This window comes from Macrotis lagotis, chromosome 8, assembly GCF_037893015.1.
Source record: "Macrotis lagotis isolate mMagLag1 chromosome 8, bilby.v1.9.chrom.fasta, whole genome shotgun sequence".
NCBI classification, from domain to species: domain Eukaryota; kingdom Metazoa; phylum Chordata; class Mammalia; order Peramelemorphia; family Peramelidae; genus Macrotis; species Macrotis lagotis.
The window spans coordinates 104,655,432-104,671,345 of NC_133665.1; the positions used below are offsets into that span (position 1 = coordinate 104,655,432).

The following is a 15,914-nucleotide window of genomic DNA, read 5'->3' on the forward strand; positions in this document are numbered from 1 at the left end:
ATAGTCTTTGGTCTTTGTTCAAAGTCCATAATTCTTTCTCTGGATACAGATGGTATTCTTCATTGCAGATAGCTCAAAATTGTCCCTGGTTGTTGCACTGAAGGGATGAGCAAGTCCATTAAGGCTGATCATTACCCCCATATTGCTGTTAGTATGTACAATGCTTTTCTGGTTCTGCTCATCTCACTCAGCATCAGTTCATGCAAATCTTTCCAGGTCTCCCCGAATTCCCATCCTGGAGGGCTGACTTCTCACTTACTGATTATATAAGTTCCTCTTTTAGTCTTAGGGGGTAAGTTCTACTTTTTTTGAATTTCCTTAAATAAGATTCTCTTTTTAGTAGATGAAAAACTATTTTAGTCAATCTACAGGAACCTTAAAAAGTAAAACTTTTAATTGCAAATGCTATATCTACAGGGAAATTTCACTTGGACAGATTGATAAATCAGAACTTCATCCAAGAGCATATCAGCTTTAATAGTTGTCCTGCCCCAGAAACTCCTCATTATGCTTTCAATATGCTCACACAACAAATGTTGGCAACAGATCTAATTTGGGTTAGGAAAGCCTATGAAAAGTCAACTGCCTTCTCCAATTGAATTATGTTTAAAACAACTTTTTTTAAAAGTTTTTGCAAGGCAAATGGGGTTAAGTGGCTTGCCCAAGGCCACACAGCTAGGTAATTATGAAATGTCTGGGATTGGATTTGAACCCAGGTACTCCTGACTCCACAGCTGGTGCTTTATCCACTGTGCCACCTAGCTGCTCCATAAAACAACTTTTTTTAAGATTGCTGTTTTAATTTCTCTTTTACTATTACAGCAATACTAATACCAGGTCAGAAACCATAAAATATGGGATAAGTCTCATATGTTAAAAAATATTTATAGCAGCTCTTTTTGTAGTGGCAAAGAACTGGAAATTTAGGGGATACCTATCAATAGGGGAATGACTGAATAAATTATGGTGTATGAACATTATGGAGTATTATTGTTTGATAAGAAACCATGAGCAGTTGGATTTGCATGGAAAAATCATGGAAAATTTACATGAACTGATGCTGAGTGAAGTGAGCAGAACCATGAGAACATATTAACAACAACATTGTGAGATAATCAACTAGGATGAATGCAGCTCCTCTCCGAGATCAAGGATAATCCTTAGAGACCTGCTATAGACAATACCATCCACATCCAGAGGAAAAACTATGAAGTTCTGAGTGCAGAGCAAAGCACACTATGTTCATTTCTTTATAACTTCTTTTATGTTTTTCCTTTGTCATGGTTTTTTTCTTAGTTCTAATTCCTCTTTCACAATTGGACTAATATGGAAACATGTACAACTTTTACCAGATTGTTCACTGCCATGGGGAAGGGGGAGAAAAGGAAGGGTAGTAGAAAAATGTGAAGCTTAAAAATTTGCAAATGGATGAATGTTGAAAGATACTTTTGTATATAATTGAAAAAATAAAATTTCAATTTAAAAATAAATAAAAATCTCAAAATCATTCTTTTGTCTTTGACTACTGGAGTTCAGATGACCTGACTGGAGAGCAAATGCTAACTTGGATAACAAAATTATTATAATAATATATTATAATTTATATAATCAAATAGAAGTTTTATGTCTCCTTTTTCCTTTTAATATTAAAATCAATGAGGAAAATGTACGTGTGTCCCAATTTTTCTTTTTAGGTTTTTGCAAGGCAATGGGGTTAAGTGGCTTGCCCAAGGCCACACAGCTAGGTAATTACTAAGTGTCTGAGGTCGAATTTGAACTCAGGTCCTCCTGACTCCAGGGCCAGTGCTCTATCCACTGCGCCACCTAGCTGCCCCGTGTGTCACAATTTTAAGTTCAAGCATTTTCTTCAATTTCTTAAGTTTGGATAATCAATAAAATAACAAAATCCTCCAAAACTTTATTCAAGCAACCCATTCTACAAATTCTTTTCTGATCTCAACCCTTTTTTAGCTACTAGTTTCCTTCCCACCCCAAAAATTTACATTGTATTCATTTTGGATATTTTTGTATATATTATAATTGTACATATTGTATCCCAGTGGATAGAATGTAGGTCTCTTGATAGCAGGTCTGTTTTTGTTTTTGTCTTTTTGTTCTCAGGGTTAGTTTCCAGGGCTAGACAATTATTATCTAAATAGATACAAAGTGCTTAATAAACACTTGGTGATTGACTGGTATAATCTATACAGTTTCCTGAGTATGTTACTTACTTTCTGTTCTACTTATCTTTGCTCACTTCTTTCCTTCTACTAGAATGCGCTCCCTCTTCCTCTTTCCTATCTCCCAGGTAAAATCCTACCCATACTACCTTTTTCTAAAAAGTTTTCCCTGATTCCTCAGGCAGAGGGGATCTCCTCTGAATTGCATTGCTATCTTACACTATACTATATTCATATATATTTATCTTCCTTATAAATGTTAAGCACCACAAGGACAAGGACATTGTCATGTCTCTTTGCATATTGTCAATTCAGTTCCTTAAGTAGTAGGGCTAATTAATCTATGTTTAATTGAGGTGAAATATGGACAATTTATAGGAAAGATGGTACACAAATAGAAAAAAGAGACCAAAGGAGAAGGTAGAATATATCAAACTTTTAGCTATGAAGGTAAAAGATATTTTATCATTTAAGGAACTCTCCATGAAGCTATAGCCTCTTGAAATTCTGATTAGCCAAATTAAAAATAATTTTCCCCAGCAATAAAAAAGAAATGCTTATGTTCCCCTACCACTTATTATCCCATTTCATTTATTGAGTATAGATTAAGGGAATTATTTGGCAGTAGAATATAAGCTCCCTGAGGGCAAGAGCTATTTCTTATTTTTTTACCTTTAGATCCCCAAAATTTGGCATAGTCTTCACCACAAAGTAGGCTCTTAATAAATACTTTTTAACTGATATATTAATTTAAACTATAGGGCATGAGACTTTGGTAGAATATTGAGAGTTATCTCCCTATGGAATGATTATATTTGAAAGTACCTTACTGAGAGAAGTAAAGACATTTCTTGATTCAGGGTTTAGTATTGCAGTATGGAAGATGGAGAAAGCTCCTGGCAATACACTCCCCACCCTAACCCCATCCCCCCAAAAAAGAGAGTCCTGAATGGCTGCTTTTTACAGATGTACCAGGTAGAGACAGACATACTCTTTTCCCATAAAGTCAAGAGGATCCCTGGATAATATCAAATTTCAACCCTAAGGTTTGGAGAGGTGTTGGTGTAATTTCTCAGCCTCAAGGTAACCTTGATTTCTACCTTATTCTTGTGTAACTAAATCTTTGGCAACCCTCTTCCAAATCTAGGCCAGCTCCATTTATCTCTAATGGTCCTGTTGGTATCTCTGAGGGGTTGGGATATCTCTCTCTAGTAATATTAGCTTGAGCCTCCATTCTGATGGCCTCTCCCACACCTTATTTATCAGTATCTGACAACTCAGTTTCATTTAACCAATTAATATTTTTTACCTATAAAGGCATATTTAGGCTTCAAAGACATAACCAGAATACAAATATAGATAATTTCCCTTCAACATTTCCTTCACTTCATTTCCCACCATATTGTTTCAGTCTGTGAGAGGAATGGGCTTAGACTTTGTTTCTACATAGTATTGGTTCCACCAAGTTCAAGTCACAATGGGGCAATGAGCTAGATCCCTAAGGTCCCTCCTGGGGACTTCTAAGCTTGACATTTTGGCTAGAAACTGTAGCATAAACTCCACTCCAGGATCTCCTGCTCTCCTGACCTTTTGATATTCACAAGATTGTAATCTTTGTAAACTCAAAAAACAAAGATGGAGGCCAAGAAATGAAGCCCATATTCAAAGGACCCGCATCATCCTTGGACAGGGAAGGGCTAAGACCTCTATTATTTCACGCTGGAATGCTATTAGACTGGAAGAAGTGAAATCAAGAGAAGGGACAAGGATGAAGTTAACTAGTACTTCTGTAAAGTATCCCTAATTCTGGCTACTTGACCAAAGCCAATTAAAATTATTTGCTGCATAATTAGGGCAATTATAGAATGTCTATGCATTGTCCTACTAGGAGTGACAACTCTGTACATGTGCACATACTGGATTCATTAGCCTTTAGCCCATGGTTTCATTTCTTTTTCTTTTTTGATTTAAGGCAAGTGACTTGCCCAAGGTCACATAGCTAGGCAATTATTAAGTATCTGAGGTCAGATTTGAACTCAGGTCCTCCTGTCTCCAGGGCCAGTGCTCTATCCCACTGTGCCACCTAGCTGCCCTCTGGATTTCTTTTCAAGATGAAAGGAGGTCATATCCTGAAATACACATTAAAAGGGAAATCACCAAAAAGCATGTCCCTTTGCAAGAGAAAATATGACCTTCAATGAAGGGAGGAACAGTAGCAAAAGACTAAAGTCACAGACAGTATTCAGTAAGAGATCTAGACTGCCTATTTGAAAGGTGTGGGTCTGATGGGAAGGGTCTGTCATCTAGCAATTATAAATGTTTCCCTTCTTGGGGACTACAAGCCATAAGAGTAATACAATGTGACTGAATGGTTAGATTGATTTCTGTGAGTATAAGAACTTACATTATTGGGGAAGGCCAGTATATTAGTATCAAATGTACATCCTTTTCAGAGTAGTACAAAGTTTCAGAGTAATACCTTACAGTTAAAGGGCTATATGAATTTCTGAGGGGACACTCAAGAATATCAGGGTCTGGATCATTTATCATCTCCGTGTTTTTTCCCTTGTATGGGGAATGCCAAACCACAAGGTGTTTCTACAATTCTGGAGGGCTTTTAGACTCTTGGAATAGTGGAACCTACCAATGATAGAGGAGTATTATACTAGGATCATAGATCCTAGCTTTAGAGTTAGAATTCTGAAAGCTTGGATATCAGGTTCAATTTTGCTTTATTCATAAGCCTGAGAGATTCAATAACTTAACTAGGGTCACATAGCTTGGAAATATCTAAGGCAGGATATGAACTCAGATCCTTCTGACTTCAAGTTGTCCTCTGACAATCAATAAATATTTATTAAGTACCTACTAGGAGCCAGATAACAACCAAAGTTAGTTCTTGCCCTCAAGATGCTCATAATTCAATGGGGGGGGGGGAGAAGGGGAGAGAGAGAGAGAGAGAGAGAGAGAGGGAGAGAGAGAGAGTAAGCAAACATATGCATAAACAAGCTAAATAGGAAAAGGGGAGGGAAAGTATTAGGATTGAGAAGGTTGGGAAAAGGCTTCCTATAAAAGATGTTTTTATGTGGGTCTTAAAGGAAGCCAGAGAAGTCAAAAGGTGAAAATGAGAAGGGAGAGCATTCCAGGCATGATCAACAGCCAAAGAAAATGCTTGAAAAGGAGTGTTTTCTTTGTGAATCACAAAGAGGCCAGTTTCACTGGATCAGAGAGTACATCTCAGGGAGTAAGGATGTAAGAAGACTTGTTCTTGTTTGTACTTCCTTCTAGAAGAAGACCACAACATCAGGGAGGTGATTCCATGAAATGCAAGTAAACTGTATTTAAGTGAGGTCATCAGTCTCATTTTTTTTTCCAGAATCATCTGTGTTCAGTAGCCAGAAATGGATCAAAATCACTGGGATGACCCTGATCATAGCAGAAGGCAGTGGCTTTATAAACATAGATCTTTCCCAGGTCACAGTTTGACAAAGGTAATGTCCATTCAGTTATATAGTTAGCTAAGACAAAGATGAGATAAAAAGAGCAAGAAAGGCACTTCCAAAAAAGGAAAAGATCATATTAGGGGCAGCTAGGTGGTGCAATAGATAGAACACCGACCCTGGAGCCAGGAGGACCTGAGTTCAAATGTGACTTCAGATATTTAATAATTACCTAGCTATGTTGCCTTGGGCTAGCCACTTAACCCCATTTGCCTTGCAAAAACCTAAAAAATTAAAAATACCCATATTGATGAGAGGGAGAGATATCTTAGGGTATCTCAGTGATAAGGCAGGTGAGAAAGAAGCAAGGAGCATCTTTTTGCATAGTCCCAAAAGAAAGAAAGAATCAATTTGGGAGGGAAAGACCCTCAGAATTTCTGACTAAAACAGAATTCACTTTGAATTGATCAGGGACCAAATGATGGCCAAGTGGGTTTAGTCTGGGATTCACTCTTGGTCAATCAAAGAGGCAGTATGATTTGGACCTAAAAACTTCAAGAAATCAAGGAAAGTTGGAGTGATTTGGGTGTCTGTAAAACCCAAGAAATCTTATTAGGCTTTGGGGTGGAGCACCCACAAGTATAAGAAAAAGAAAGTGAGGAAAAAAATGTTAAGAAAGAAAGAATAACTCAATTTGTCCTTTGTGGGGCTGCTCCTTTTATTCACAGAGGTGGTTGTTTGCCCTATTCCAGTCTAGAAAACTGGAAAGATGGGGGGAGGTGCTAAAAAATGCTTATTCACTCTTATCCATTAAATGGATTGTTTCTGGATTACTGTTAATTGCTGTTGTGTTTTCTGAATACATTTATGAACCTGGTGAGACCTTAGTATAACCATTTGCTCACATCTGTGGAGAATTAGGCGGAAACTATAATATGAGCCTTTCCATAGTAAACTAGATGTGAGTCAGAGTTATTTTGCGGATAGCTTCCAAGATTGATCCAGCAAAAGAGTACTTTAAGCTAAAGGACTGTTAGCCTTTTTTGTGTCATCAACCCCTCTGGCAGTCTGGTAAAACCTATGGATCTCTTCTCAGAATATTTTTAAATGTATAAAATAAAATACATAGAATTACAAAGGAAACCAATCATATTGAGATCAAAATATTAAAATAGGGGCAGCTAGGTGGTGCAGTGGATAGAGCACTGGCCCTGGAGTCAGGAGTACCTGAGTTCAAATCCAGCCTGAGACACTTAATAATTACCTAGCTGTGTGGCCTTGGGCAAGCCACTTAACCCCATTTGCCTTGCAAAAACATAAAAAAAAATATTAAAATAAAATGTTCAGGAAACCCCAAGACTCAATAGAATATAAACTCACTGTGATCAGTCATTTAGTATTTATTAATCTCCTACTAAGTGCTAGACAATGTGCAGAGTTCTAAAGTACAATGAAAGCTTCCCTCTCCCCTACTCCTAAAAAAAATTCTGCTCTCAAAGACATCACAGTTTATTGGGAGAGACAACAAGAAACAACCACATACAACAAGGTTAAGTACAGGATAAAACTAGGAGGTAGTCTCAAAGGGAAGCAACTAAGATTAAGATTAGGAAAGGCTTGGGGCAGCTAGGTGGAGCGGTGGATAGAGCACCGGCCCTGGAGTCAAGAGTACCTGAGCTCAAATCCTATCTCAGACACTTAATAATTACTAAGCTGTGTGGCCTTGGGCAAAAAAACAAAACAAACCTTAAAAAAAGGAAAGGCTTCCTTGCAGACCTAAAGGAGAATTTAAGGAAGTTTAGGGCCATCTGACCACTGGATCCACTGGGAGAGAAAGTGAGGTTGGTGATTTAGCACAGCACCCCCTCACTTAATCCAATTCACTTGCTTGAGTGGCTTCCTGATGTCATGGGCTTTGTCCTTCCAGAAGGAAGGTCAAACATCACCATCATCATCATCATCAAAAAAAGCCAAGGAAGCTAGGAGCTTTGTCTTTGAATATTCAGTGCTTATCATTTATATGCATTAACTTTTACAGTTAGAATTTTTTTCTTTTTTAGGTTTTTCTTCAGGGCAAGTATCTGAGATAGGATTTGAGCTCAGGTACTCTTGACTCCAGGGCCGGTGCTCTATCCACCGCTCCACCTAGCTGCCCCAAGCCTTTCCTAATCTTAATCTTAGTTGCTTCCCTTTGAGACTACCTCCTAGTTTTATCCTTTTTTAATCCCTTAGAATTTTTTTTAAGCAGATGAATAGTCCTGATGATTTTTTTAACGCCCACCAAGGAAGGAATTCAGGACAAAGGCCGCCTAGCTTCTGCTAGGTCTCACTCTTCTGGGTAAGTGAAGCTCCAGGATATTTTGCATGGATTATAAACTTGGACGTGATGAGAAAACTTTTGAAGCGAAAACCTTGTTCCCTGCCTCTCTCATTTGAATCGCCTGGTAAATCAGAAATAAATATTTTGGGGGCAGCTAGGTGGCGCGGTGGCTAGAGCACCGGCCCTGGAGTCAGGAGGACCTGAGTTCAAATGCGGCCTCAGACACTTCATTATTACCTAGCTGGCCACTTAACTTCAATAAACAAATAAAATATTCTTCATCCCTGCTCTCCAACTAAATATTTCATGGGAAGAAGGCTGCCTCCAGAGGCCTCTCTCCTGGCCTCAGCTTCGCCATCCGTACAGGCGGCCCATTGCCGGGATGACCCAGAACACGCCGGCTACCTCTCAAGTCCAGGACGAAGACTGGTCCCCAGGCCAGGAAACGGTCCCGGAGGTCTGAGGTCCCGGCGAGGGCAGCAAGCCAGGCCCGCGGCTCTAGGAAGGAGCTCGGCGGGCGCCCAGCCGGCGTTTTCGCTTCCTCCCAAGGCCGAGGGGAAAGGCGCTCCAGCTCACGCCTTTATGAGAGAGAATCTGAGCCACCCCGACCCCGGCCCCGGAAGTGACGTAACCGCGACAGGCCATTTCCGGCTCAGGCGTCGGCGGCGTTTGCCGGAGGAAGGAGCCCGAGGGAGCCGCGTCGGTCCTGTCCCCTGCTCCGCCGGTCCCTTCCTCCTAGTCCCCCGTCCCGCCCCGGCCAGGCCTGGCCCGGCCCGGGGCACATCGGCCGCGGGGACCCCGGCGCCCGGGTAAGTGTGGGGAGCGGCGCGGGTGGGTGCGCGGGGCCGTAGCCGTGGCCTTGTTTACACCTGACGGGCACCGGAGCTGGAGCCGGACCGGAGCCAGCACGGGAGCCAGGGCGGCCTCACCGGCCCGGCCCCGAGTCGGAGGACCCCTGCCGGAGGCTTGGACCTCGCCTCGGCCCGTCCTGCCACGGCCAGCTCAGCATGACGCCCACTCCCCGCGCCCCCCGAGCGCCCCCGACCCCGCCGGGCTGCCAGGGCCGGCCTCCCCCCGCCCTGGGCCCAGCTCGTTCTTTCTTGGGGGGGGGGAGTTAACTGCCGCCGACCGACCTCAAAACCCTAGCCGGGCCTCGGAGTCTCCGGGGAGGGGGACGCCTATGGGTGTCTGGGGGCGGGGAGAAGAGTCTGCCCTTCCTCCCGGAGCCCTCTGGCCTGGCTCCCTCCCCGCAGCTCCTCCCCGATTTGTGCGGGAGGGTTCAAAGTTTGTGGGTGTATGCCCTCCGGTTTGGGTACTCCATCTCCTTTCGGGAAGTTAGGCCTGTTCTCCTACCCCCCGCTTCCCCCAACCACCACCACCCTTGAGAGAGCTGTCAGAGCCTGGCCTGAATTGGCCAGTACTAGCTACTTTCTTCCTTCTGAATGTTGTAAGCACTTAAGCCTTATTTATGAGATGTTTCTGAATTTAACACTGGATACATTTCCAGGCCTGTGAACCAAACCTCACTGAAAGTAACTCGGAACAGGCCTGGCTTTCAGATTTTCCGGAAAGAAAATGACACATTGTAACACTTTGCTGTGAAAATGTCACTTTAAACCGCAAGTAGTAAGAGTTTCTTCTTCTGGTGATATTGATGAGCTCCATTAAGCGCGATTGGTGCCTCCCTGTTCTTCACTCTTACCCTTTACCCTTAATGGCCATTTTGTATGTATGTATTTATTCACATGTTGTCTCCGGAAAGAAGGTTTTGTTTTGTTTTTAATCTTCAGCAGAGTGCCTGTCACATTAGCCGCTTAGGAATGCTTACTATTTGACTAAAAAAACCTTTGTGACTGTTTTCAGAAAGAACAAACTTGGTTCTGAAAAGTGAGTAAAGATGAGCCACATGAAGATAAGGGCCATGGTAGTGGGCACTGGGGAAGAATAGTTTGAACTCTGTTTGCCAGTCAAGAGTCATTTTTATCACTTGTGTGTGTCAGGTGGGTCTGTTTGGGTCATGTGATAGGAAATGGCCTGTTTTTGTATCAGTATCGAATTGGAAAACTTGATTTTTCTCTGGAAAATTGAGAAATAGATTTTTCTCTAGAATAATAGCTTTTTTTAGTTGTTGAAGTTAGTTAACCTTTTAAGATAAAAAACATACATTTTCAGGTGTTTTTTGGTTTGTTTTTTTTCTTTGGTTAGACTTGGAACCTGGACTTATAAACCAGATTTAGTGGTGGAATTCAGAATTAAGTCTCTAAATTTTGTTGCATTGTATTTCAATGGGAAGTGGGGTTGATATATCATGACTGTCACCCACTAGGTTTGTGAAGCTGAAAAATTTTGAGTGTGTTGAAACCTTGGGAGACTGGCCAGGTGGTAGTGCATATCTGTAATCCCTGCTACTTGAATTCTCAGCTTCTAGGGCTAGAACCAATCTGGTATCTACAAGGATTCTGTCATCAAAATCAACCTCCCGATCCCAGGACACCTAAGGAGGGTTGAATCGACCCAGATCTGAAAAATGGAGCCAATTAAAACTTATCAACAGATCAGTATTCAAATCATTGTGGGCATAACCACTGCCCTTCCAGCCTGGATTACATAGGGAGAGCCAGTTTCTAAAAAAAGAAACCTGGGTAAGGAACACAAAAGAAATTTGAGGTCTTATTACTTATATTGATTGGTAATTGTATTTGGCATTTTGTCTTTGCTCTCTGATTCTTTAAGGAAAATTAGGATATTTTCAGATTATATTCAAGGCAAAAAAGCTTTAAATTTTTTTTTTAGTTTTTTGCAAGGCAAATGGGGTTAAGTGGCTTGCCCAAGGCCACACAGTTAGGTAATTATTAAATGTCTGAGACTGGATTTGAACCCAGGTACTCCTGACTCCAAGGCCGGTGCTTTATCCACTACGCCACCTAGCTGCCCCCCTAAATTTTTAAAAGTGTGAAGTTTTTATGTGACTGGATCTGGATCTATGATTTCTAGGTTTAGTGAGGTTCATCAAATCAATCACATAATTGATTATGTGAAAACAATGTTTGGGATATTATTTTTTCTGTGATTTCATTAGCATGGAGAGCTGTAAATTTTTATTGTCAAATTATATGCATATATTTTTCTTTCTTCATTTAACTCCCTTTGGACTCTATATGCTTTTTTTTGTGATTTCTGAGATTAAAACATGGTTGCCATTGCTCTTATGTATTTTGTATTCATGATTAGACTAAAAGGTTCCCTAGAGTGACCATTTAATGAAAATATTTATATTCCCAGTACATAGCACTATGCTTTTCATAGTGCATTTCATTGGTATGTGTATTTTGGTTTGGATTTGTGTTGTCAGTGAACCCCAAGGAAAATGGCCTTTGCACTGGAATTGACAGGATAAAAATGATTGTCAGGCAGTTGATGCCCAAGTTAAATGAGGAATTAGTGAGGAAATGGATAGAGTGCTGGACCTAGGAAGACTTATCTTCCTGAATTCAGATTCACTAGCTGTACATCCCTGGTCAAGTCATTTAATTGTTTGCCTCAGTTTCCTTATCTATAAAATGAACTGGAGAAGGCAAACCATTCCATTGTCTTTGCCAAGAAAACTCCATTAGAGGTCATGAAAAGTTGGATGCAAGCTGATAAGTATCTACCACCTAGTTGCCATTGATAAAATCATGTCACCTCTGGTACTTGAAAGATTATGGAAAAGGAGAAAGATTAATGTCCTGATAGTCAAAAAAAAAGCTGGGGAAAGGAACAGAATCTATGAGTTGAATTTTGATTCCAGGGGAAATTATAGCTGTGTTGAAATATTTGAGGAACTCTCATTTCAAGAAGGGTTTAGATTAGTTATATTTGACCTAAAAAGGCAGAAAGAGCAATGTAGTGAGAAGTTGCAAAAAAGGCAAAAGGAAGAAAAAACTTCCTATTAACTGGTTCTGTCTCAAAGTATAATGGACAACTTTAAAAAATGGTAGTTTTCCTTGAAAAGACTATCATTTGTCAGGTATATTAAGGACTATGTGGTTACTGAGATCCCTTCCAGGTTGCAATTTCTGTAATTCTGGTGAGATAATTATCTATCAAAGTAGATTATAAACAGTTCTGTAACTTCTAGTCTTAAACAGTTGTCTGGGGATACATGTGACTTAGCTAGGGTCCTACAGCCAAGATGTTTCAGAAGGAAGACTTAGGACCTGCTGGTTTGAGGTCCAGTCTGAATCTACTACCACATTATCTCTCTGGTCAGGTGCCCTCACCCTTTATGTGCCCCTGATTTGGGCCTACTATTAAATAATTGAAAATGAGCCAGTAACAAAGAAATAGATATGGATTGATTGTGTAAGAGAACTTAAACTTTTCAAACACATAGATATCTAGAGCTTCTTTGAATTCTTAAATTGAAACTATAAAGCTTTAAGTCTTTCCTTTCCTCCTTTCCTTCCTTTCTGCAGTACTTGAGTGATTTATTAGAAGTCTAATAAGAATCTTTTGTATTTGATTCAGAGGCAGAACATTCAAATTTGGGATGTGTCACCATAGGAATTTTAGAAGTAATTCAGAGAAGCAAGACACTTTTTGAGATTTATGTGCTGAATTTATTATGTACTTAAAAAAATAACTTTTACATATAATAGTGATGAGTTTTTTACACTATCCAGTGATGTTCTGTCTATATATGGAAAATTTGATTATTGATGTTGGTCAAATTCAGAACAAATTAAAAAGGTGAAAAACTCTGAAAATAAAAAAAATAGTACTCAAGATTTTTGGAAAGTAAATCTTCCTTTACTGTACAGTTTTGTGGGGGACACCATTAATTTATCATATTCCATCAGTTTTTTTAGTAAAAGTGACAAATGAAAAATTGTAATAGAATTAGTTTGTTTTCTGCTGTTTGGAAATAGGACTTCTGACATTGTCAGGACTTGGACTTTATTTTTTTTTTGATTCAGATGTGCTTCTTTCTCTTTGAAACATTTTTTATTTACAAGGAAGCTGTAAAGGTTATGCTGGTAGAAATGAACTTTTTCCTCAAATAATCAATGCTTTTGTGATTTAATTGGATCACATGAAGTGTAATTATGGGGTCCCAATTAATTTGTCTGCAGAAGGTTTGGATTCTCTGTAAATGGAAATGAGATGCAGAGGAGTGGGCATATGCATACATTGTAGAGAATATATTGCTACCATAAATGAAAATTCTTCTAAAAAGTTTCTGACGTAGATTGCTTTGTATTTTTAAAGGAAGATTTTGTCATGAGTAAAAAAAGTAAGTTATAGTAACATACTGAAAGTGTTGACAGAGTCATTTTTCAGTCTTATTTTAAGAGTCTTAATTTAAACTGAAAAATTCATTGCCTTGTTAGAAAACTTTGTTCTCAAAGAATTGTTTGAGTTGCTGACTAGTTTTAGAAGTCTGAGCAGTGTTAGTAGGAAAGGAAAATAGAAGAGTATTGGGCAGTTATTTTGCCTGGGTTTGTGCTCAACTGGGATAACTAGTTCCTAGTAGTTTACTTTTTCATCTTGTTTTTTGAGTAAGGAATGGAACCATTGAGAGATCATGTGGCAAAATGGGTAAGATTGGAGCCAAGAAGACTTTCATTCAAATTTGCCTCTGGCACATTGTGACTTTCTGACCCTGAGTCAGTCACTTACTTTACAGTTGTCTAGGCAAATCTTTTTTTTTAATTTACTTAAGGCAATGGGATGGGATTAAGTGACTTGCCCAAGGTCACTCAGCTAGGCAATCATTAAGTGCCTGAGGTCACTTTTGAACTCAGGATCCCCTTACTCCAGGGCTCAGGTCCTATCCATTGCCCATCTAGTTGCCCTTAGGCAAATCTTTAAGACCAAGTTGCTGAGAAAGCTTTGACTTGCATTGCTGTAAGAAATACCACATTGGGAGCACCCCAGTTAGTAAAATCATAGGTCTAAATTCAGTGCAAAGCACCATTATTAATTGCTATTCTCTGTGTTCAAAAACCAGTGACTTAGTTAACAAGCATTTTATTAAACCCTAAATTTTCTAATTAGTTTGTACTGAGTTTTCACAAGAAAGGATGAAAATCCCTTCCCCCAGAGACCTGTGGATTAGGAAAATTACTGGAAGCTTAGTTGGGAAATAGATTTGAGAGGAGAGAAACTTAGTGCAAGCAAAGTTAACTACCAGAGTCTTAAAGTAGTTCAGGTATAAAATGCCAAGGGCCTGCCCCAGGGCACTGGCTGTATGAGCAGAAAAGAGATGTTCAAGAAAGAGGTTGTGTGAAGTTAGGAATGACAAGTCTTGGTGACAAAGTATATGAGATAAGTGAGAAAGAAGAGTTGAGGATCTTGAGAATGCTGGTGCTCTCCCAGTAATACGAAGGCATTTGGGGAGGATAACAGGATGAAAAGGGAATGATAAGCAGTTCATTTTTCAATAGGTTGAGGTTGAGATGTCTATTAGGTAATTGGAAATATGAAACTAGAGACATAGTTACACTTGAGATTGCTAAGCAAGATAGTTCTTTAACCTTGAGTATGTTTCTTATCCTTTTTTGTGTCGTGGACTCTTTCATAAAATGATGTTTCTAAATGCATAAAATAAAATATATAAGATTACAAAGGAAACCAATTTTATTGAAATAGAAGTAGATTGTTTTTTTTCCTCATCCAAGTCCATAAATCCCTTGAAATCTGTCCACTGACCCATTGACTCAGGTTAAGAACCCCTCATATAGAGGAAGAAGAGAGGAAAACCCAGAACATGCCTTTGGGGGCATCACCTGGAGGAAGATCCAGAAAAGGAGAATTGAGACAGGGTTAGAGCTATAGAAGAGCATTTTCACTGTATTCTCTCTGTTTTTAGATGATCTTTTTCGTTTCTGGAATCAAACATCACATCGTTAGTGCCTTTTCAATAAATTGTGTTGACAATCCTTTCTTCTCTTCTGATTTTAGATGGAAATCATACAGTATAAAGTGTTTGGGTGACATCTACTTGACAAATCTTCAAGAAACTCTGGTAATTGGTTCTTATTTTATTTACTATGTTACTTAAATGTGATGAATATTAGTAACTGTTTCTATTAAAAAGCAACTGTAAATACTATATAGTTACTATGATTTTTATGAGCTTTAAAACTGTGTATTTGTTATATAGCAAACTCAACTGATAAGTTTATATTATATAGGCTTTCCTAAAAGTCTTAGTGCCATTTTAAGCTATTAAAGCTTGAAACTTTAAACTTTAATATCTTCAAAAAAAAGCACTAAGACTTTAGGGACACCCTGTATTCAAAGTGTCAGTCCATAATCTTTTAGGCAAATTGTGTATTAAATTATGCTGCAAATTCATTTTCCATCATTTTATATGATGTTTGATAGAGAATTCTTTCCATGAAAATGAGATGTACTTTGCAGTATTGGGTAGGAGACCTTGAATCTAGGATGGTCTATGTTCAAGTGTTGTCTTTGATGTGTGACTGGTCAAATTACTTAATAACTCAGTGCTCTAAGACTAAATTGCAGAGAAGGTTCTGACCTGCAATGAGAGGGGAAGTTTTCTCACCAGGAGATTATGATATAAAAGAAATCACAGGTTTGGGCTGGGGAGCACACAAACTCAGATTTCTAGGGTAAGTCATTGTGAAGGGGGAGATGTTCTTTGTGATCTTGCCTCTTGGCCAGTTAGGAGTGGTGCTGTGAAATAAGAAAGCTTGGGCTTTAGGTTCTTAACTATGTAAGTTAGAGGCATTAGGTAATTGTTCATTGAGTATGCTGATTTTCTTATTCTGATGATCACTAAAAAAGAGAACATTTGCAGAGAAATGAATCATTGAAGATTTGTTGGACTCTGCTAGAAGAGATTTAAAATTAGACTATTTGCTATTCTTAACAAATTTTTGTTTTTCTAGCTCAGGAACTACTTTTTTTCATAGATAATTACATATAGCATTCAGTTCTATGAGAAGTGTGAAAGTTTGATTT

The 15,914-nt window shown here is 39.2% G+C and overlaps 1 protein-coding gene across 3 annotated transcripts in view; it reads left to right on the forward strand.

Moving 5' to 3' along the window:
• The first annotated feature begins 8,604 nt into the window (after positions 1-8,604).
• ARIH2 (ariadne RBR E3 ubiquitin protein ligase 2) overlaps positions 8,605-15,914 on the forward strand; it is a 61,626-nt gene continuing 54,316 nt past the window's right edge. For 2 of the 3 annotated variants that reach the window (XM_074197891.1, XM_074197893.1), the window contains exons 1-2: positions 8,605-8,749; positions 14,886-14,949. The gene's annotated coding sequence lies outside the window, so the exon portion shown is untranslated. Of the gene's footprint in view, positions 8,750-10,361; positions 10,583-14,885; positions 14,950-15,914 lie in introns of all 3 variants that reach the window. The other variant, XM_074197892.1, reaches the window with a different exon arrangement.